General features: G+C 35.0%; 1 protein-coding gene across 7 annotated transcripts in view; it reads left to right on the top strand.

Moving 5' to 3' along the window:
- Positions 1 to 23957, top strand: part of LRFN5 (leucine rich repeat and fibronectin type III domain containing 5) — a 243369-nt gene that overhangs the window by 200301 nt on the left and 19111 nt on the right. The window lies entirely within an intron of this gene.

Raw genomic sequence — 23957 nt, 5'->3', positions numbered from 1 at the left:
GAAGGACATCTCGGCTCTTTCCAGAGTTTGGCTATTGTGGACATTGCGGCTATGATAGAGCCTGGGGTGCATATGGTCCTTCTTTTCACTACATCTGTGTCTTTGGGGTAAATATCCAAGAGTGCAATTGCTCGGTCATAGGGTAGCTCTATTTTTCATTTTTTTGAGGCACCTCCACACTGTTTTCTTTTTTTAATAATTTTTTATTGTTATGTTAATCACCATACATTACATCATTAGTTTTTGATGTAGTGTTCCATGATTCATTGTTTGTGCATAATACCCAGTGCTCCATGCAGAATGTGCCCTCTTTAATACCCATCACCAGGCTAACCCATCCCCCCACCCCCCTCCCCTCTAGAACCCTCAGTTTGTTTTTCAGAGTCCATCATCTCTAATGGTTCGTCTCCCCCTCTGACTTACTCCCCTTCATTCTTCCCCTCCTGCTATCTTCTTCTTCTTTTTTTTTTCTTAACATATATTGCATTATTTGTTTCAGAGGTACAGATCCGTGATTCATCAGTCTTGTACAATTCACAGTGCTAGACATTGGGGAGGGTATGTCCACACTGTTTTCTAAAGTGGCTGTACCAACTTGCATTCCCACCAACAGTGTAAGAGTGTTCGCCTTTCTCCATAACCTCTCTAACACTTGTTGTTTCTTGCCTTGCCAATTTTTGCCATTCTAACTGGTGTAAGGTGATATCTCAATGTGGTTTTGATTTGAATTTCCCTGATGGCTAATGATGATGAACATTTTTTCATGTGTCTGTTAGCCATTTGTATGTCTTTTGAGAAGTGTCTGTTCATGTCTTTTGCCCATTTTTTGACTTATTTGTTTTTTGGGTGTTGAGTTTGAGACGTTCTTTATAGATCTTGGATACCAGCCCTTTATCTGTAGTGTCATTTGCAAATATCTTCTCCCATTCTGTGGGTTGCCTTTTTGTTTTATTGACTGTTTCCTTTGCTGTGCAGAAGCTTTTTATCTTGATGAAGTCCCAAAAGTTCATTTTTGCTTTTGTTTCACTAGCCTTTGGAGATGTATCTTGAAAGAAGTTGCTGTGGCCGATGTCAAAGAGGTTACTGCCTATGTTCTCCTTTAGGATTTTGATGGATTCCTGTCTCACACTGAAGTCTTTCATCCACTTTGAGTTTATCCCCCCTAGTGTTTTTATTAACTTCTTTTTAATTCTATATTTTATTTATGTTTGTTTGTGTTTTTCTTATGTCATTCTCCTTAAATGTAATCTTAAGTATTTGACTTTTTTCCTGCTATCTGCAGCTTTAACTTTTCTTTTTACATTATCAGTTTTCAAGTAATAATAGTTTTATTTCTTTCTTTCCATTATTTGTAGCTTTTATTTGTGTTCTTGTTTGTCTTACCATCTAGAACATCTAGTACATTGTTAAACAAAAGTGGTGATAGTGGACACATTCTCATCTTGTTATTTTCCTCAAACAGAAGTCATTCAATGTTTTATCATGAAGAATAATATTTTTAGGATACCACTTATCAGGTTAAGTACTTTCCATGTAGTCCTAGTCCTGAAAGGTTTTTTTAATCAAATTGGGTGTTGAATTTTATTAAAATCTTTTATGTTTTCTATTGAAATTGCCATGTTTTTCTCTTTTACTGTATTGAAGCATTAGACTGATTTTGAAATATTAAGAAAAAATCCTGAGGTCAATCCAAACTCATCATTATGTATTTTCATTTTCATTACATATTTTCATTTTCAATCCAAACTCATCATCACATATCATTACTGTACTTACTTTAATAATAATATGTTAAGAATGTTTGTGCCTATGTTCCTTAGTGAGATCAGTTCATAATTTTCTTCTAACCACATCCTCATCAGTATTTAGCATTAATGCTATGACTTCATGATATAAATTTGAGAGTGTTTTATTTGTTTTTATTCTCTGAAAAAATGCATAAAATTGCTATTATTTTTTCTTTACTTGTTTGGAAGTATTAATCAGTGACACCATCTGTGCCTAAAAGGTTCCGTGTAGGAGGATTTTAATTATGGATTCTACTTCATTAATTGTTATAGGAATATTCAAATTTTATTATTTTTCTCATGCCATCCTTGGTAATTACATTTTTATAAAAATTTGTCCATGTTATGTAAATTTTCAGATATATGGCCCCAGTTGTTCTAATAGCTTCATATATTTTTTATTTTTATTTATTTTTATTTTTTTGAAGATTTTACTTATATATTTGAGAGAGAGAGCACATGAGAGGGCGGAGGGTCAGAGGGAGAAGCAGACTCCCTGCTGAGCGGGGAGCCCGATATGGGACTTGATCCCGAGACTCCAGGATCATGACCTGAGCTGAAGGCAGTTGCTTAACCAACTGAGCCACCCAGGTGCCCCAGCTTCATATATTTTTTAAAAAATAACTTTATTGGGGCACCTGATTGGTTCAGTCAGTTAAGTTCTGACTCTTGGTTTTGGTACAGGTCATGATCTCAGGGTCGTGAGATTGAGCCCCATGTCAGGCTCCTTGCGCAGCACAGAGTCCGCTTGTCCCTCACCCTCTGCTCCAAGCCCCACTTGCTCTTTCTCTGTCCTTCAAATAAATAAATAAATAAATAAAATCTTTAAAAATTAATAACTTTATTATCTCCAATGAAGTCCCTTTTCCTTGCCCTAATCAGCCTTGATAGTAAGTAATCACTTTTTTTAAGATTTTATTTATTTATTTGAGAGAATGAGAGAGAGAGAGAGAGAGAGAGCACATGAGAGGAGGGAGGGTCAGAGGGAGAAGCAGACTCCCTGCTGAGCAGGGAGCCTGATGCTGGACTCGATCCCAGGACTCGAGGATCATGACCTGAGCCAAAGGCAGTCGCTTAACCAACTGAGTCACCCAGACACCCGTAAGTAATCACTTTTAATAGTTATTTTAAATACCATTGATTTGGTGATCTTTTGAATTATAGACGTATTTTTCATTTCAATAATTTCTGCCTTTGTCTTCACTATTTTCTTTCTTTTCTTTTCCTTGGGCTTAATTTGCAGTTTCTTCTAAAACATCTTAAGAGTGATGATTAGTCATTGCTTTTCAGTCTTCTCTTCCATGTATGTCTTTAAGGATATATATTTAACTTTTAGATATATCCCCCAAGATTCAATATGTAGACTTTTCATTATCATTTAATTCAAAATATTTTCTGATTTGCATTCTTAGTTCTCTTTTGACCCATGGGTTATTTAGAGTGTGCAGGTCCATTTCCATACATGTGCATATATTACAGATGTTTTTCTTATTAATTTCTTGGTTAATTGCTTGTGGCCAAAAATATTATTCTCAATAATTCTAGTCCTTTGAAATTTTTGCATATTAGTTTTAATGCAAAAAATTTTGTTTTTTTCCTTTTTATTCTGTTATGTTAATCACCATATATCACCTCATTAGTTTTTTTGTTTTTTTTTTACTTTTTTATTGTTATGTTAATCACCATATATTACATCATTAGTTTTTGATGTAGTATTCCATGATTCATTGTTTGCGTATAACACCCAGTGCTCCATGCAGTACGTGCCCTCTTTAATACCCATCACTGGCCAACCCATTCCCCCCACCCCTCTCCCCTCTAGAACCCTCAGTTTGTTTCTCAGAGTCCATAGTCTCTCATGGTTTGTCTCCCCCTCCGATTTCCCCCTTCATTTTTCCCTTCCTGCTATCTTCTTCTTCTTTTTTTTTTTTTTTAAACATATAATGTATTATTTGTTTCAGAGGTCCAGGTCTCTTTCTTTTTTAAATATTTTGTGTTCAAGAAATGTATTTTTCAGTTGATGCACAAGTGTAATATGTATGTGTATGTGAAATGTTTCTTAGAGCAACTAGCTGTGTTTTCATCTATTCTGTATCCTTACTGATTATTTTCTCCGTTTATTCTGTCATACAAAAGATGGTGGAGTATTAACTAATACCTGATGATTATGACTTTATGTTGTTTCATACATTTTGAAGTGATATTATTAACAACATCATATAATTTTATCATTTGTACATCTTTCTATTGAAGTGTATCTTTTCCCTAATAATGTTTTTAACTAAACATTTACATTTTCTGATAGGACTATAGATATACTTTCTTCTTTTAGCTTTTACAAATGAAAGCATTTTTTTCATCTTTTCTTTTCAGCATTTATATATTTTTTTAAAGATTGCATTTATTTATTTATTTTAGAGGAGTGGGGGAGAAGCAGAGGCAGAGGGACAAGCCGACCCCGAGCTGAGTGCGGAGCCCAATAAAGGACTCCAACCCACGACCCTGAGATCATGACCTGAACCAAAAATCAAGAGTCTGATGCTTAACTGACTGAGCCCCCCAGGCGCTCCAGCATTTATATATTTTCACATTGTATATGTATCTCCTGTCAGCAGGATAAAGTTTAACTTTTAAATTCAGCAAGACAAATATTTTCTTTTAATTAAAGTATGCATTTGTTTGCTAAGGCTTCTGCAACCAAAATGTACCACAAACTGGGTAGCTTAAATAAGAGAAATTTATGGTCTCAAAATTCTGAAGGCTACAAGTCTGCGATCAAGGTGTTGGCAGAGTTGCTTCTTTCTGAGGGCTCTAAGAATCTATACTTCTTGCTTACCTTCTAGTGGTTTGCTGGCAATCTTTGATGTTCCATGGCTTGTAGAAGCATCACCCTGAGCTCCGTCTTCATTTCACTTGGTGGTCTCTCTATGTGTCTGTTTCCAAATTTCCCCTTTTTTATATAGGAATGCCAGTCATATTGGGTTAGGAGTCCATCCTACTGCAGTATGACCTCAATTTAACTATATCTGCATTAACTCTATTTCCAAATAAAATCATATTCTGAGATATGGGGATTAGGATTTCAACATATGAATTATAAGGGAACACAATTCAATGTATAACAAAGCATCTACCCCATTTAAATTTCATGTAATGTAAAACTGATGGATTTTGGTTTAAATATACTAAATATTTATATGATTTTATATAATTAAATTATATATTATATTATTAGATTGATATTTGTATGACTTATATGATTAAATATGCTGAATAATATTTATATTTATGATTTTTCTTCTCTATTAACTTTTCTCATATCTTTTTTTGTATCTTATTTTATTGTACAGCACATATTCTTAATTTATTATAAGAAAACTAAATCAGTTATTTTACCACTTTTCAAGCACCAAACCACCCAACATTTAAATATTATTTTCTTTGTTTTGACAGAATTTTACTTTTCCATTTATTGAGTTTTAAATACTTTGTGTACCGTAATTTTGGAACAGTTTTATTGAGATTCACATGTCACACAATTTACCCACTTAAAGTGTTCTCCCTAATTGAAGGTCATAAAGATTTACTGCCATGTTTTCAGTTTGATAGTTTTAGGGCTTACATTTAGGTCAATGAGTTCATTTTTGTGTATCAGGTAAGGAAGTGGATTCATTCTCCATCTTTTATCTTTCTCTCTTCCTGGGAAGTCGGATGATTACAGATTGTGCTAACAGGCCTTCATATGCTCTAGCAGAACAGAAGGACAACACCTCTGAAGGAGGTCCTCATCTTCTGCAGGCTCAGAGGGGATATGGGTGAGAACCAAGTTCAGGTTATCATTGTAAATGTTGCAGTCACTGCCACTATTAAATGCTCTACTCTTTGCTCTCTGCTAGGAAAGGCATTTCACCCAAGTCATGGTGTATCTGAACATAGCCTAAGAATTTCCAGAAGATACAAATAAACTGCATGAGCATGTTGATCCGACTTCCTTGGTACCTGTTCTTATTGTGTGGCTGCTTCATCTTCAATCCACCCTGACAACCCCATGCAGGGTTTCTTATCATTATATAAGATAAGAGAAAAAAAGCCCTGCATTTTCTTGCTACCTCTATCATGATGTTATAAATTATATGGAAAAATCAATATGAAACAGAAAAGCTTCCTTATGGGGCATATCACATAATCTAAAATTATCCCATCATTAAAAGGTTGCATTTAAGTGATGAAGTGTGAATGTACCTGATTTTAATATTTGAACTCTAAGAACACTAACATAGACAACTACCCATGTTGTCTCTCAAAAGATCACTGAGCAATCACAATGAATCCAGAATATGACCTAGATCATATTATTGGATAAACGGTATTAGATCATGATATTTTATGAACCAAGGGCTTTTATGTATGTTGTTGCATGTATAGGTAGACTTATACTTTTTAATAGCACTATAACTCTTGATAATTTACTTAAACCTTTTGTTTTTTAGTTTTAAAGTGATTATAGTAATACCTACAGCATATCATTGTGAATGACATTTGATATAGTACACACATCAACAAATCTGTGTTTATGTACACAGTGGAAATAATGTTTTATTCTAGGTACTCTGATTTTTTAAAAAGTTAATTTATAATTTATATAAATCAAAATCTCTATACTTCAACCTATTTTTAATTCCATCTTATTTTTACTCCTTTCCACTCTTTTTTTCCAGAGTGCCAACTAAATTTTATCAACATGGAGGTCAAGTCTGTAATATGAGTCTACGTTGGCATTGGTGCTTACTGTATACATCATCCAAGCTATTCTCAGATAATAGCAAACCTCTATATTAACATGTGTTCAAATGTTTTATCTTTGCCATTTTGTTTGATGATGAATTGACTGATGAATCCTCTCATACAGATTCTTTATACTTATAATTCCTCACCTTTCCTGCCTCTTTTCCTCCCTTTCTCTTTCCATCCACCCCACCTACCCCAAGCTTCTTGGTGGTGCTCTTTTATGCTATTTGGGTATATTACTTGATGTCTCCTTTGTCTTTGATATATAGCGTTTTTATACATCTCATGCCATGATTGTTAAGACAACTTTTTTGAGGAAAATTGTCTTCCAGGGATCCAGATAGTAAATGTGAGACAGTGTGAATGTTTAACTACAATTTCTTTTTATATTCACCTTGGAGATATTTTCCCTGTATACACATTTGCCTTTGTACTATTTCTCTAGGCCAGAATATTTTCAAAATATTCCCCTATGGGGGTGCCTGGGGGGCTCAGTTGGTTAAGTGGCTGACTCTGGATTTCAGCCCAGGTCTTGATTCCAGGGTCCTGGGACCAAGCCCTCTGTCTGGCTCTGCACTCAATGAGGAGTCTGCTTGAGGATTCCCTCTTTCCCTCTCCCTCTGCCCCTTCCCCTGCTCATGCTCTCTCTCTCTCTTTCTAAAATAAATAAATAAATCTTTTAGAAAAATCCTCCACTATGACTTAAAAAAAAAGGCAACACCAAACTAAGTATATGCTAGGGTACATTATAAAATATATATATTTTTCAAGACATAGACCTTTGAAAACTCATAAGGTAGGACTTTTCTTTGTATTTTCTTTATTTTCTGTTACCCCTTCACTAGTGAATGACAAGGTTCTAAATAAGTGACCAGGGAAAAGAAAGAACAACGGAATGTACAAAGGGATTAAGCCATTGCAAGACAAAACAACAACACCACAAAAAACAAATACCTCATTGGCTAGTATTTTAAACTTTCATGTTCCTCAAGCTTAGCACTGTTCCCGGCATAAAGAAAGCAAGTAGCAAATGGTAGCCACAGTATTAATAGTTCTAAACTTAGTGGTGATAATAGCGGTAGTCGTCATTAAATCATGTAACAAAATCTGAATAAATTCTTAACCCTCTGACTTCTCCAAAGATCACAGACAATGAGCTCCTGCTCTCCAGGAGCTCACTAACTAATGAAGCATGGTATAAATGAAATATGCCATGCATGGAATGTATCTTTGGAGCACATCCCCCCTCACTCCTATGATACTTCTGTTCCCTTAGTGGTACCCTCTTGACCGAAAAGAGAAAAGTTACTTCAATAAAGACTATTATTAATCACAGAACACTTTGACTACTTTTTAATATCCTAAGCATTTTTAAACATTTTTTGTGAATTATATCATTCATACTAAAAAGTGCATAAAACATATTTGTATAGTACAGTGAGTAATTATAAAATGAATATCCATAGAGCCTCCTTCTCATTTAAGAAATTGAACATGTCAGTGCCGCCGGGTGTCTTACCTGTCACATAGAGACCATATCCAACCCCTTCATGCCTCACCAATAAACATAATCCAGATTTTTATGTTAATCACTTATTTGCTTTTCTTTATGGTTGTATCACTGTTTGAATATGTCCCTAGTTTTTCAAATTTATATAAATAAAGAGTCCATTGTGTTTATTCACATGTCTTTCTTTTTTTGTCAACATTATATTTGTAAATAACATGCTGCTCCCTGTAGCAGCAAATCAATCATATTCACTGATTTATAGCATTCCTTTGTTTAAATATACTCCAATGTATATTTCCATTTTACTATGCATGGGCAAATGAGTTGTTTCCAGCTTGGGGTTATTACAAATTTTACTGGTGAGAACATTTCTCTACATATCTTCTGAGCCCATGTGCAACACCACAGGTCCTTGAGGAAGTCTCTGTTTTCACGATCAGAAAAAGCTCTCAAGGCAGAATTGTTTTTGAGAAGTAAGTTTGTTTCTATGGGATTTTATGTTTTCTAAAATTTAATCTAGTATGCTTCACTGCCTTGTTAGCTTTATGGAGATTTTTTTTTAAGCTTTTCATTAGTATTTCATTCAGCGTTTTTAGTTATAGTTAATGAAAGGAACCATATTATTTAGCCCCACATTATAGGAATAAGAATTCTATCAAGTATTATAGTTTTAGTTTAGTTTTTTATTTTCAAATTGTGATCATAGTGCACTTCGAAGTTTACATCCTACTTTTCCACCTAAATATTTTGTATTAGTTTTCTATTGCTGTGGCATTACAATAAAAGGCTTAAAACATTTATGATCTCAGAGTTTTCATAGATTAATCTGGGTATATCTTAGCTGATTCTTATATTCAGGGTCTCATAAGTGTATTAAAAAACTGTTGGCTAAATTAAGTTTTCATCTGGACGCTTAACTAGAGAAGAACAACTTCCAAAATTCCTCAAGTTGTTGGTAAAATACATTTCCTCTCTGCTGCTTGGAATATCTAACTGAGAGGAAAGCAGGAATCTTTTTATAAAGGACTCACCCTCAGAATAATCTTTTTTTTTATTAACTCAAAGTCAAATAATTAAGCATCTTAATAACATATGCAACATTCCTTTACTTTTACCATATTCTATTGGTTAAAAGCAAGTTGCAAGTTTTTGCTACACTCAAGGGAAGGTTAAACCAGGAAATATATACACCATGAAATGGGAATGCTGAGAACATCTTAGAATTCTGCCTACCATACATTGTAACATGTATTTTCCTATTATTTTTTTTAAGATTTTATTTTTTTATTTGAGAGAGAGAGAATGAGAGATAGAGAGCACGAGAGGAAGAGGGTCAGAGGGAGAAGCAGGCTCCCTGCTGAGCAGGGAGCCCGATGTGGGACTCGATCTTGGGACTCCAGGATCATGACCTGAGCCGAAGGCAGTCGCTTAACCAACTGAGCCACCCAGGCGCCCATTTTCCTATTATTTTTAACTATCAAAGATTTTTCATGACTGTATTGCATTCAAACATGATTTATAATTTACTTGAACACTAGATTATCATGATATATTTATGTTTTAATAGATATATTATGCCTAATTTTTTTAAAAAGTTCACTTTGAGTATAGTTGACACAAAATATTACATTAGTTTCAGGTGTACACAGTGATTCAACAAGTTTATACCTTATGCTGTGCTCTCCACAAGTGTAGCTACCATCTGTCACCATGCAATGCTATTATAATATCACTGATGGTATCTCCTACTGTACCTTTTATTCCTGAGCCTTATTTATTTCATGACTGCAAGCCTGTATCTCCCACTCCCCTTCATCCATTTTGCTCATTCCCCCACTCTCCTCCCTCTGGCAACCATCAGTTTATTCTCAGTATTTATAGGTCTGATTCTGCTTTTTATTTATTTGTTTGTGGTCATTTTGTTTTTCAGATTCCACATTTAAGTGAAATCATATGGTATTTGTCTTTCTCTGATTTATTTCACTCAGTATAATACCCTCCAGTTCCATCTATGTTGTCACAAAGAGCACAATCTTGTCCTTTTATGGCTGAATAATATTCCACTCTCTATATATACCACATCATCTTTATCTGTTCATCTATAAACGGATGTTTGAGTTGCTTCCATATCTTGGCTATCATAAATAATGCTGCAATAAACATAAGGGTGTATATATCTTTTTGAATTCATTTTTTCATTTTCTTGGGATAAATACTCAATAGTGGAATTACTAGATCATACTGTAATTCTATTTTTAATTTTTTTTTTTAAAGATTTTATTTATTCATCTGAGAGAGAGAGAATGAGAGAGAGCACGAGAGGGAAGCGGGTCAGAGGGAGAAGCAGACTCCCCGCTGAACAGGGAGCCCGATGCGGGACTCGATCCTGGGACTCCAGGATCATGACCTGAGCCGAAGGCAGTCGCTTAACCAACTGAGCCACCCAGGCGCCCTCTATTTTTAATTTTTTGAGAAGCTCCATACTCTTTTCCACAGTGGCTGCACCAATATACATTCCCACCGAAAGTGTATGAGGGTTCCTTTTTCACCACACCCTCACCAACACTTGTAATTGTTGGCTTTTTTGATTTTTGCAATTCTGACAGGTATGAGGTGATATCTCAATGTGGGGGTTTTGATTTGCATTTCCCTGATAATGAGTGACGTTGAGCATCTTTTCATGTGTCTGTTGACCATCTATATGTCTCTATTATGCCAACTTTTTAAGGTTTGGAAAGCTCTAATCATATCTGAAAAATATTTGTGCCTCAGTTTTCTTAGTTATAGAGCAGTGGTCCTTAAAAACTGGAAAAAATGAGGAGTAGCTGCATTATAAAAAGTACTACTTGATGTCTAGCTAGCTCTGTTTTCAAAATCCTAAAGGCAAATACTAGACACTGGATTCATCTTATTTAATAAATGTTTGTGCCATGAGCTTTGACAGGTGACACTTGGAAAAGAATCATAAATCAAAAAATAATTATATTTTGTTAACAAATAAATAACAATGAAAAATATCCCCAAATTTAGACAAGAGAGTGCTATCAAGAAATTTAAAATAATGTATTTCCATGGTCTGCAAACCAGCCATATCCATCATATCCTTCAGGGATGGCATGCTTATAGATTTTAATACCAGTATCTTGTTTATTTCAAAGTTTATCCAGCTTCAAAAAATAGATTATCTCAAACCAAACTCATTATCTCTCATCACATCCAAACTTCTTTTCCCTCCTATATATGCTTCAAACTTTTTCTTTCCTATATAGGCTCTATATTATAGTCAATGTAACCTGATCCACCGAAGCCAAATTGAGGAAGTAAGCCAACACTTGCACTTACCTACCGTTGTTTACATGTATAAGTTTATTTTGAGCTACCAGCCATATTCCACTAACCTATATGTCAATGTTTATACCAATATCACATCTTAATTATATATCTTTGGAGCAAGTTTTGGAATCAGGAGTGTGTGTCCTACAACTTTTTGTTTGTTTCAAAACTGCTATGATCATTCTGGGTTCCTCACATTTCCATATGAATTTTAGGAGCAGCGTATTAATTTCTGTAAAAAAAAGCAGCAGTTATATTGAATCTTTAGGTCCTTTAGATGAGTATTGCCATCTTAAATTATATCTGAAGTTAATATATTTCCATAAAAAAGAAATATTTTTATATTTCATTCACATAATCAGAGAATATTTGTGGTTGACCCAATGCCTGAATTTTATAAAATGTTCTGTGGTTAGCTTGAAATAATTAATGAACTTTTCAAACTAACTTACTATCAAGAAATACCCCAGGGATTGACTACTGATATATGATAGATGTATGCTAAATGTGTTTACTCACTTAGGTCATCATAAAATATTGTTTTTAGCAATGTTGTGGGGTTTGTTATAGCCCAGAAAATACCAGCCAAAAATCTCTCAATTAATCAACAAGGTTTATAGTCATATGACTCATTGCTAACACATATAAATTGGTATTAAAGGAATCCAGGTTAGTTTTAAATTTTTTTATTTTACAGAATATATGTGCTCACTACATATAATGTTTTAAAAATATTTGAAATATCTATAGACATAATTGAATGCATGATATGTTTCATCCTACTCATTTTTATTATATTCATATTTGGTACTTTAATGTTTTTAAAATCATACTGGAACAAGCTGAGACTAGTTTGGCCATGAGTAGTAGAGACTTTTCTTAACAGTCGTTTAAATATGATGGAAGATAATCCACGACTGATAGAGCAACTCCGTGATAATCAGGAATGCCCTTCCATCATCCTGACTCATGACCCCCATCTTCAAGGTTACTTCAATGTACAAGTTAGCTGCTAGAGTTCCAGACAGCATGTCCAAATTATAGTTGAGAAGAAGGTAGACGGACAAAAAGACAAGAAGGGTACATCCCATGTCAGTCACCTCCCTTTAAGCAGCTGTCTCTGAAGTTTTTGTCACCATTTTCAATTACACCTCATTGGAAGAAAGACTCTCATGATTATATCTCCCTGCAAAAGAAGCTAGAAAATAAACTTCATTCTGGGAAGAAATACAACAGGTGAAAACTGGGTTTCTGTTACTAAAGAAGGGAAGAGTAGATATTGAAAATGTAACTAGTACACACACACTCATATACATATGCACACATATAGATAGACATATAGCCTGGGATGTACATGAATATATATGTATATATATACATATATATATATATGTATACACACACACACACACACACACACACACATATACATATATATACAATGGTTATCCTGTTTTGTTTTGTTTGTCACTAAATACCTGCTTTGCTGCTGCTTCCACTCATGGAGCATTTATCATGAATTGGTCATTTTGTTTTACACCTATCTGCAGGCATGGGCTAGCATAGTGTTGCACTGAAAGTTTACAAATCCAGAGGCATTTACAAATCATGCAAATTTTGCTTAAGATTTTCTTGGGGAGTCTAAGAGGAAATTGCACTGCCCAAGATAAAATAAAACATACAATAACAATATCCTATAATGTTCCTAATTTCTCACTTCTTTGACAACTCAAGGCAGTTGTATCAATCAGGGCAGTGAATCCCTTGTCAAGAGCCTGCCAATATTGGGCTCTTCTCTTTCTCTCTCTCTCTCTCTCTCTCTCTCTCTCTCATTTGTTTCAAGTTTTTATTTAAATTCTAGTTAGTTAACATACAATATTGATTTCAGGAGTAGAATTTAGTGATTCATCATTTACATACAACACCCAGTGCTCGTCACAGTAAGTACCCTCCTTAATCCCTATCACCCATCTAGCCCATCCACCACCCACCTCCCTCTATCAACCCTCAGTTTGTTATCTATAGTTAAGAGTGTCTTATATTTTGCCTCCCTCTCCCTTTTTTTCCTCTTATTCCCTCATTCTATACTTTATGCTTTTCTCCAGCCTCCAGTACCCTTTTTTTTTTTAATTTTAGAGGACGTAAAATTCTAAATGTCTACTAACTCTAGCAATGTGTGAGAATATCTCTTCATTGTATTGTCACCAGCACTGACATTGTAATTTTAAAACTAATTGTTTTACAAATATAGTATTTTTATTCACATTTTAATTACTAAAACTTTGAATACTTTCTCAGTTACTAAATAGTTGGATTTCTATCTTCACTCATTCAACAAATATTTACTTAGAACTGATTTTGTGCCATTTTTTCCCCTAGGTGTTGAGGATGCAGTGGTGAACAAAAGATAAGATGATGAAAAATCATAGCAATAGACATGATCCCATCATGTATATATTCTTCCTGTATAGTGTACAGGATTATTAGTGAACTGGATTTGGTATATGACAAAAAGAGACGTAATGTATAATTCCAATATTCTGGGTCTGGACTTTGAAAAGGACTAGGTTTTAGGGGCACCTGCCTGACTCAGTTGGTAGAGCATGTGACTCTTGATTTTGGGGTCATGAGTTCAAGCCCCACGTTGGGTGTGATTACTTTAAAAAATGAAGTAGGTTTTAAATAATTATAGAGAATTACTATTGTAGCAGTAAAGCAGATTTGAGAGAGAAAATTAAGAGCTCAGTTGCAGACATGTTAATTTTGAGAGTGTTAGAAATCAAAGTGGAATGGATAAGTGGCAGTTTAATACAGAAAGAGAATGGTCCAGGCTTCTAAGAAACATGTCTGTATTCTTTATTCCGTTATCTCTTAAATTACAATTTTTATATAATTGGGCATGGGCTTTTTATGTAATAATACTATCATGTTACTTTTTGAAATATGAATCATGTCAAATTGAAATGATCATTATGTTATAAAAAGCAAAACAATTTTAACACAAAAAGGAGAATCTAATAAGACTGGGAGTGTGGGTGTGTTTGAGGGAGATGGGAGGGAAGGAGAGAGGGGAAAAGAGCGGGGCAGGAAGAGAGAGAAGGAAGAGAAAAGCACACATTGCTTTCAGGGACATAAAAGCTTCCATATGGTCTCAGTTTGTCAAAACATTTCTGTAGGAATACTGCCGGAACTTTACACCCACACATATTTAGTATTTAAACCCTCAGTAAATTCATTACTTCCTCTGTATATGTGTATGTCTTTCTTTCCTCTCCATTTTTTTTTTTTTTTTTTAGATTTTCAATTAGATTTTCTATCGGTGATAACCTGGCTTCCTCAATGCCCACAATAACATCAAGAGAAAGTATAAACCACATTTTTTTTTCTGAAGAAGTATCCAGATTTCTAGATGCCTGAATTGTGTCAAATAGCATCTCTGTGCTGATCATCCTGTCTCATTGCTCTACCACGGTGCCTCTTTAATTGCTATGGCAACAGCACAATAGAGCCAATATAACCACCAAGACTTGAGACTCGTTACATGAAATGTTAAACACCATTAAGAAACGGAAACATAATGGATAGCGTGATATCTCAAAGGCTCAGAGATTCACCTTTCAGAATTACAAGGAAAAAGGGTAAATCATTTACTAGATTTGAAACGCTGACTAATGGCATTTAAATTTGTGTTATAACCCATTTTATGCCCTTTCAAATTGTCATAAAATCAAGGTGAATCCTGAGGCGGGAGCTGCTGTATTCTTGGAAATTAGGAGGAAACGGAGATCATCTGCTACTTTGCAATGGCAGTCTAGTGATTTCATTGCATTTCACATCTGTGATAATGTTCCCTATCCTGGACCTTTGTTCTCCCCTGTGTCTATTGAAACCTGATTATCCTGTGATGAGATGCAACAGAAAGAGAAATGGGTGTATGAAATCCAGGTTGGAGTTTTAGATGACTAATAATGTCCTCAAACTTTCACTGAGATTCAGTTTCCTCATCATTCAGTGCCAGTCCGGGCATGGAATGCAAGCTCTTTTTACCCTGATGTTTCCCACAGGCTTGATATTGGGTTGGGGGGGTGGGTGGTGGCTATGCACTTCAGGTTTAAAGTTGATGGGAAGCAACTGTGTAATACCTTGGCAAATATCTCAGTATCTCAGAGTTTCCTTCTCTGTGACTGTCTGTGTGAAGGCCCCAGCCCTTAAACACTATATGCAGAATCTTCTCCCCGTGTGTACTTCCTTCACTCCTTTCTCCTTCCTTTTCCACACAGTGAACTTGTGTTTAATTTACCGAACTGGAATTTGACTAGCCCTTCTTTCATTGCCGCCTTTAAAATCCATGCCTCGGCTACTCACTGTTCACATACAAAATGGGTTATCAAATTATTTTGCTAAAGAAATAACCATCTACTCCCCAGATAAATTATACCTATTCCTTAGAGGCATTACTGTCTTAATTAGTTGAAGTTCTAAATATAAACTATCTTACAATTTGATACACACATCACCCCTCCCACTTCCCACATATTTCCCACTTGTATCTGAACATCCTTAAGGAGTGCTTACAATCAACAGAAATTCATTTTAACAAACCACTTGCCACCTGTGCGTGCTGACCCAACTTCAAACTACTGCTATTCTCACTGTTGGGAATCTTCACAGCCTCTTAGCACTGGGCTGATTTAGGCTGCTTTCTCTCCCCAAGCTATTTTCTGCAAGAGAGAATACATTCTCTTTCAGAGTTACTAGTAGTATTAACTCTCAGAATCCATGGACGCTCAATGACATTATAGAGTCTCTGTAGGCAGACTTCCAAGTGGGCCAGAAAAGGGACAACTCAATCCATACCAGTGGGAAAATACTGAGACCTCTTAATACACAGAAATCAATCTCCTTTCTATGTAGTAGAATTTATATTCCTAAAAGAATAATTAGTATTATGGACTTATGTATTTGGGTAACTTCAGTCATGTCTTGACATGCCAAAAAGAAATGAATGATGGTGGTGAAGTGTGTCATTTGGGTTGTCATTAAGTCTCTGTCAAGATGTTCTTAAGTCTCCACTGTAGTAATCTGCTAGCACCTTTTAAATGTAATTTGATTATGAACAGAGACCAAGAAAATAAATGAGGAAAACACTTGATTAACTTAAGGAGTCATTATTGTTAGAATCAACAACCCTTTATGTACAAGTGCTACAAAATCAGAAAAACACAATACAAATAATATATATAAAGCATCATCTTATCCTAGGAAAAGGTTGGGTTTTGGAAATAGATAGATCTCCATCTTAGACCTACCTTATTTTTTCCTTCTGTGTGGCCTTGAAGGGATTCCTTAAGATTTCTTAAATTTTATTTCATCATATAAAATAAATAATGACTTTATATGCAGTTGTGCAAAAATGAAATAGGTTTTGGTATGATAAGTACACTGCATAACAAGTCAATCTTAGCTTTCTGATGTAAGCTAACAAAATTAATATTAAAACATTTTATAAAAGAAATATCTCTCTGTGTGGCTTTCGCCTTAATTCTAAAAAATAAAGAAGTGCTAAAATATCTACACATTTACGAATTAGATAGAGCATGACAAATATTCCATTTAGTAAACTGTTTTAAATATGTTATCAGTATCTCAATCTCATTTCCTCATCTATACAATAGAGAGACCACTGCTTCCTTCATGTTACCTATGCTCAGTGAATGGTAAATATTATTTTTTTAAATAATTGTTTGTTTTAGTAACTGGGCTCTTACCTGTACTCCATCAGTGTAAATAATATGGGTTTATGTATACATGGGCCATGTTAAATAAAAAACACATATATGTATACACACGGGTAACAAAAATTACACAGTCCTCAAAGACTCATTTTATTTGTGTAAATTTGAATATTAAAATGTATGTTGACTTAAAACTTTTCACAGTCTGCCTTCTATTGTAATTGTGAATGTGCTTGTTCTGGTCAGATCACAGCCTTCTAAATTTGGTAGATTCTAGCCAAGCACCTTGCCTGTAGTACAGATGCTAAATAAATCTTGTTGAAGAAATTAGTAAAAGAATGAGTGGATACATGCATGAATGAATAAATACTTAGGAATTTTGCTGGAGACTATTAAAATCAAAGATCAAAGGATAATTGTTCAAGGTTATAGTTGCCTTGTTTGGAGGCTTGAATTTAGCATGTTCAATAGTAGTATCCTCTGTATATGTTTTAGTAGAGAAAAGAGTGATAATGTCCATTTATAGCCCTTGGAAAAAATAAGCAGAAAACCTAAAATATTAGAAATGAATATCAAATGTGTTTCATTATCTAAACTATGTTATAAAATATCCTTTGCAGCACTGTGACCATTTTGACACATCCTAATACAACTCCTCAGTGTCAATAGACATCAGCTTCTGTTCCCAGGCATTAGCCTGGGCAAAGGGACACTAATTGAATTGGTAGAGCTCCACTGAATGATGGCAAGGCAGCTCCTGAGGAGTCCAATAGCTTTCCTTTAACTCAACATATAAATTGGTACCATATTGGTTTCTGCAGAGAATAGATTATGCTCTCGGTTGTTTGTAAAATCTAAGTTTGCTTGTATATCCTGTTCTAGTTGCCAAATAAATACTGATTCTCTTGAGCATATGTTGTGTAATAGCCATGGGCTAAAAGGAGGATACAGTACTGGAAAATCATTTTCCAGTTTTCTGTGATAGACTCTTCTTTGTAAATGTGTCACTTTGTGCCTGAAAAGAATTAGCTTGAAAGAATATATAATGTAGAGAAGTGTAAATATTATTTAGAGAGCTACAGCTGTATGACTATTTACTGAGTTATAGCCCCACTCAAATATTATTATTAAAAACAGATCTGTGTTGTTTGCATTTAACCAGTTAGAGAAGGCAATAGAAAAATGTTTTAAAAGAGTTTAACTTAACTAGATAAGAATGAGGTTAGTATGTTTGATGACCTTCATAAATTTTTAAATCATGAAATCCAGCAAAACATGACAACTAATCTGCTCTTCCCTTCACACTCATTTTCCTCAAGTGGTAAGATATTATTCTAATAAATATGTCAATGATTAGTTTGTGAACTTGTAGGAAGTGAAAGCTGTTTCTTTACATGATTCCTTATCTTCCGTTTTCTAGAAATTTTGAAATCTCCACTCTGCCCTAAGATAACTTGGGGAAGGTCATTAATCATAATTCATATGACTCTTTCATTACTTACATGCCTCACTTTAACAAAAAATAAACATAGAATTAAGAAAGTGGCCCACATTTTATTCTAAACTTAATCTTAATTTCTAAATCACCATATGGGCAGTGAAATCATATCAGTCAGTATATATGTTGATGAAGTAAATCAGCTTATGAAATAGGATGCATGATTTGAGTTAGAATGGAATCAAATCTTTGAAGAGATATGGCGGAACTAAGAAAATACCTCTTTCTAAAATATGACTAAATTCTGATTAGCCACCAATAATGTGTCACTTTATAAATTCTTCTTCCTTTGGACCTGGTATTTGGAAACATAGTGGAAACCCAGATTTCCTTTTTTAAACTTAATCATAGTTGATTATTGTATTGAAGTACACTTGACATAAAATGCACTGATATTAAGTGGATGGTCAGTGAATTGTGATGAATGTATATACCTGGACATCGCTATTTCAAATAAGATACAGGCTATTTCCATGACCCCCGACCCCCAAATTTCTTTGTGTTCTTTCCCATTCAACCATCCTCCAACTAGGCAATCACTGGTGTGATTTCTATTACTGTAGATTAGTTTTGCCTGTTCTAAATGCACATGTACTTGGAAGCTTACAACATGTATTATTTTATTTCTGAAATTCCTCTGTTATAGAAAATGTTTTTTGAGATTTGAGTTAGTTTGATGGGGCTGTCATAACAAAGTACCACAAACAGGGTGGCTTACACAGAATTTTATTGTCCCACAGTTCTGGAAGCCAGAAGTCCAAAATCAAGGTGTCTGGCATATTTGGTTCCTTTTGAAAGCTGTGAAAGAGAATCTGTTCTATTCCTCTCCCCTAGATTCTGGTAGCCTTAAGCATTTCTTGGCTTATAGATAACATTCTCATTGTGCTTCCACACTCTCTTCCCTTTGTGCATGTCTGTCTTTGTGTCCAGATTTCCTCTGTTTATAAGGACACAATCATACTGGAATAGGGTTTGCACTAATCCACCTCCCCTTAACTTGATAATCTGCAAAGATCCTATTTCCAAATATACTCACAATCAGGGATACTAGAGATTAAGACTTCAGCTTTTTCTTTTTGATCGAGATATAATTGGCATATAACATTGTATAAATTCAAGGTTTAAAACATGTTGATTTGATACACTTATATTGCAGTAAGATTACTACTATAGCATTAACTAACACCCGCTATCATGTCACATGCTTATTTCTTTTTTTGTGGTGGGAACATTTAAGATGCAATCTCTTAGCAACTTTGATGTTTATAATGCAATATTGTTGTCTATAGTTACTACGCTGTGCACTAGATTTCCAGGACTCATTTATCTATTAGTTGTAAGTTTGTACCCTCATTCGACATTTCCCCAGTTTCCCAACCCCCCACCCAGCCCCTGGTAACTACCATTCTATTTTCTGTTTCTTTGAGACAATTTTCCTAGGTTCTCTATATTTTCAGATAAGAAAAAATGGGGGAAGAATTGGGGGAGGAAAAGAAAGTTGAAATGAATCTTCCAGGCAACCCAGACTTTGGAAGAATGATAGGTAAGAATCAGAAGAGCACAAGGAAAAATCAGTCACTCAGGGCTTCCAGCTATAAAAAGACTTGAGAGAGGGAATGGAGACCTCAGTCCTTTTCTTCCCATACAGGTATGTCTGACTTTCAACCACAGAATGTCTGGGGTGGCATGGTGAGATACAAGAAACTTCTTAGAGGAAACCTCTACCTTCATAGAATCTAGGGTAGCTCAATTGCAGCCAAAAGCAAGGAAATGCAGGGATGAGGTGAAAGATCAAAGAGCACTCATTGGCCACCAAAAAAACCTGGAAGCAGAGATATAAAGTTAGCTGAGTTCTCCAAATATTTGAAAATCAGATAGTTCATCTATAAAAGACAGATTTTTAAAACCATCCTAGTGTTAACATCCCATGTCTTCCCAAATAGCAAATGTTCAACCACGGTCTCAAGAAGCTGCAGTGAACTGAATTATGATAATACTGTAACAAATGACAAATTGAGATAACTGCACAGCATGGAATGCAAGACTATAGAACTCCCAAAAGATAACATAGGAGAAAACCTAAATGACCTCGGGTATGGTGATGCTTTTTTATGTACAACACTTAAGACATGATCCCTGAAAGAAATAATTGATAAGCTAGATTTCATTAACATTAAAAATTTGAGCTCCACCAAGGACAACATCAAGAGAATGTGAAGACCAAGGACAACGTCAAGGGAATGCAAAGACAAACCAGGGACAGGGAAAAATATTTGTACAAGACACATCTGTTAAAAGACTGTTATCCAAAATATACAAAGAATTCTTAAAACTCAATAATTAAAAAAAAAACAAAACCATAATTTAAAAATGGGCCAAAGACCTTGACAGACACCTCAACAAAGAAGATAAACAGATGGCAAATAAAATATGAAAAGATACCCCACATCATAAGTCATCAGGGAATGCAAATTAAAACAGTGAGATGCCAGTACACACCTATTAGAATGACCAAAATCCGGAACACTGACAACATCACGTGCTGGCAAGGTTACAGTGCAACAGAAAGTCTCACATTGCTGCTGGGAATTATGGTGGAGCCACTTTGGAACACAGTTTGGCACTTTCTTTCAAAACTAAATATACATGTAATCTTACTATACGGTCCAGCAACCACACTCCATGGTATTTACCCAAAGGAGTTAAAAACTTACGTCCACACAAGAGCCTATACACAGATGTGTAGAGCAGCTTTATTCAGAATTGCCAAAACTTGGAAGCAACCAGATGTCCTTTAGTAGGTGGATGGATAAATGAACTTTGGTACATACAGAAATGGGTTATTATTCAATGCTAAAAGGAAATGAAATATTAGGCCATGAAAAGACATAGAGGAATATATTATTAAGGCATATTATTAAGTGAAAGAAGTCAACCTGAAAGAGCTACATACTATATAATTCCAACTATATGATATTCAAGAAAAGGCAGAATTATGGAGACAGTAAAAAGAAAAAAGTCAGTGGTTGCCAGGGATGAGCTGGGGGAAATGAATAAGCAGAGCGCAGAGGACTTTTAGGACAGTGAAAGTACTCTGTGCATACCACAATGGTGGATATTTGCCATTGTACATTTGTCCAGACCTGTAGAATGTACGACACCAAGAATGAACCCTGCTGTAAACTACGAACTTTGGGTGATTATGATGTGTCAAAGTAGATGCACTGATTGCAGCAAATGTCCCACTCTGGCAGGGATGTTGATAATGGAGAAACCTGCTGTGGGAGCATTTGGTATATAGGAAATCTCTGTACTTCCCTTTCATTTTTGTTGTAAACTTAAAACTGTTCTAAGAAATAAAGCATTAAAAAGAAGTTTGTTAAGGGGAACCTGGGTGGCTCAGTCGATTAAGTGTCTGCCTTTGGCTTAGGTCATGATCTCAGGATCCTGGTATTGAGCCCCATGTTGGGCTCCGTGCTCTGCAGGGAGTCTGCTTCTCCCTCTCCTATTGCCCTTCCCACCCGTTCCTGCTTACTTTCTCTCTCTCTCTCTCTCTTTCTCTCACTCTCTCTCAAATAAATAAATTAAAAATGTTTGAGAAAAAAGAAGTTTGTTAAATTTTTGAAAGGTAGGCTGGTTTTTCCCTACCCCAATTTATGCTGGATAGGTCCTCTTATTTACTTTTCTGTTGGGTGTGGACGTCAGGGGACATCTATGGACCTCTTCCCTTCCATCAAAGACTACTGCTTTCTGGAATATAGTTACCGTAAATTTATATCCTCAGCATTTTGAGGGCGCCTGGGTGGCTCAGTTGGTTAAGCGACTGCCTTCAGCTCAGGTCATGATCCTGGAGTCCCGGGATCGAGTCCCACGTCGGGCTCCCTGCTCAGCAGGGAGTCTGCTTCTCCCTCTGACCCTCTTCCCTCTCGTGCTCTCTATCTCTCATTCTCTCTCTCTCAAATAAGTAAATAAAATCTTTAAAAAAAATAAAAATATATCCTCAGCATTTTGATCTTGTTATTTTTTTTTTTAAATTGATGTCCAGCTTATCCAGCTTACTTGATTGCCAGGCTGCAAATGATGTGGGGTTGGTTTTTGTTTGTTTGTTTTGTAGCTTTTAATATCCATACCAGAAGTACTATTTATAAACAGATTAAAACACAGCAAAAATATTTTATATGTACCCACAGATATACCATTTCTGTTGTCTTTCATCCATTTATAAAGATTTAAGATTCCATCTGGTACAATTTTCCATCAACGTGAATAGAATATTCTTTATATTTTCTTATAGTGCAGCTCTTACGGTAATGAAACTCTCAGTTTGTTAGTCTCAAAATGTTTTTAATTTACCTTCATTATGAATATATAAGCCCCCACCCAGGTTGACAGACTTTCTTTCCTTGAAATGCTTGAAATATATTTTTAATTGTCTTCCATTTTGCTTTATTTCCAATGAGAAATCAGTGAGAAGTCAGCCATTATTTTTTATTTTTTTCACTTTATCTTGTAATGTGTCTTATTTCTGTGCTCCTTTTAAGATTATTATTTTTTCCTTTGTTTATCTGCAATTTGATTATGATGTGTCTTGGTATAGTTTTCCTTGTTTTGAGCTTGAATTTATGGGTTGCTTTTTATTACAAATGTGAAAAATGTCTGCCTGTATGTCTACAGCCTTCTTCTGATACTCCAATTATATGCTTCTTAATATTTTTGACTTCTTAATGTTTTCCCACAGGTCACTGAGGTTTTGTTTACTTTTTTCCTCCAACTTCCTCCCTCCCCCCAGTGTTTCAGTATGGCTAGTGTCTATTTCTACCTATAGGATTACTAAAGTTCTTTCTTTGGGTAACTCTCTTCTTTCTGGTATTCTGCCTCATAAATTCAAGCCATTGGAGACTCTCTGCACTCCAGTCTATCCTCTTCAACTGTTCAAATGTCGCCTTGTTTTCCCTCCTTGTGCTATGCTTTGAAAAGTATCTCCAGGAGCAGTGATAGGGTTCATTCGTTTTTTGTTTTTTTTTCATTCACTTTTCTCAAGGATCACAAGTCTGTACTTTTTTTTCCAGTGTGTGAAATCTATAGTTATAGATATATTTTGTACTTTTTGTTATTGCTTATTGTGGAAAGGCTAGTTTAGTACCAGTTATTCCAACAAAAACAGAAGAGTAAGACCATTTCATTTGTTGAGCATGACAGTTCTTACTCATTGCAACCATACTGAATATGATATAAAATAGGCATAAAATAAATAAAAACTATAAGAACATGTTTTATTTGGAAAAGTAGGTACACTATTTCTAGAA

This window comes from Zalophus californianus, chromosome 6 (genome assembly GCF_009762305.2).
Source record: "Zalophus californianus isolate mZalCal1 chromosome 6, mZalCal1.pri.v2, whole genome shotgun sequence".
Taxonomy (NCBI): domain Eukaryota; kingdom Metazoa; phylum Chordata; class Mammalia; order Carnivora; family Otariidae; genus Zalophus; species Zalophus californianus.
This window is presented reverse-complemented; position numbering and strand designations above follow the sequence as displayed.